Here is a 1,340-nt window from a genome sequence, read left to right on the forward strand (position 1 = left end):
AGTTTTATTAGTCATATACCACACAACTTACCCATTTAAAGTGTACAATTCAGTGGTTTTTAGTATAATCATAGTCATATTCAACCATCAGCACCATGTTGAATGGTGCCTTCTAGTTACCACCTCTGTCCTTCCATTTCCCCCATATATAAGAAGCCACTTTCTTTGTGGTCTCTATAGATTTGCTTGTTTTGGACATTTCATATGAATGCAGTCATATAACGTGGTCTTTTGTGACTGGCTTCTTTCACTAGGCATCATGTTTTGGAGGTTTATCTATGTCGTAGCATGGATTCCTTTTTATACCTCAATACTGTGCCATTGTGTGGATACAGCACGTTCTGTTTATCCCTTTATTGGCTGGTGGAGATTTGGGTTGTTTCCACATTTGGGCTATTATAAATAATGCTGCTATACTGCCGAACCGGTTTGGCTCAGTGGATAGAGCGTCGGACTGTAGACTGAAGGGTCCCAGGTTCGATTGCAGTCAAGGGTATGTACCTTGGTTGCGTTATTATAAAAATTTTCAAGTATATAGCAAATTTTAAAGAATTGTACTTTTGAACCGTACCAGTGTGGCTCAGTGGTTGAGCATCGACCTCTGAACCAGGAGGTCACAGTTTGATTCCCTGTCAGGGAATATGCCCGGGTTGTGGCTCGATCCCCAGTGTGCAGGAGGCAACTGATCAGTGACTCTCTCCTCATTGATGTTTCTACCTCTCTCTCCCTCTGCCTTTCTCTCTGAAATCAATAAAATACGTTTTTTAAAAGAATTGTACACTTGAATACCTATATGCTTAGGTTTTATCATGATTCTACTGTGTTTCCTTTACTACATATCTATCCATATATCACAATTCTGCTTGTCATTAACCCATTTTTTTCACATTTAAAGAAATGTATTTCAAAGTAAGTTGCAAACATTTATACATTTCTCCCTAAAGATTCCAATAAGCATATGATGAGAGTTCTACTCAGAGCTTTTTAAAAATAACAATTTTATTAGTCATATACCACAGAACTTACCCGTTTAAAGTGCACAATTCAGTGGTTTTTAGTATAGTCATAGTCATATTCAACCATCGGCACAGTCAACTTCAGAACGTTTCATCACCTCAAAAAGAAACCATGTGCCTTCTAGTTACACCTCTGTACTTCCATATCCCCCATATGTAAGCAGCCACATTCTTTGTGGTCTCTATAGATTTGCCTGTTTTGGACATTTCATATAAATGCAGTCATATAACATGGTCTTTTGTGACTGGCTTCTTTCACTCGGTATCATGTTTTGGAGGTTTATCTACGTGGTAGCATGGATTCCTTTTTATACCTCAATACTG

This window comes from Myotis davidii, unplaced genomic scaffold (genome assembly GCF_000327345.1).
Source record: "Myotis davidii unplaced genomic scaffold, ASM32734v1 scaffold1388, whole genome shotgun sequence".
Classification (NCBI taxonomy): Eukaryota; Metazoa; Chordata; class Mammalia; order Chiroptera; family Vespertilionidae; genus Myotis; species Myotis davidii.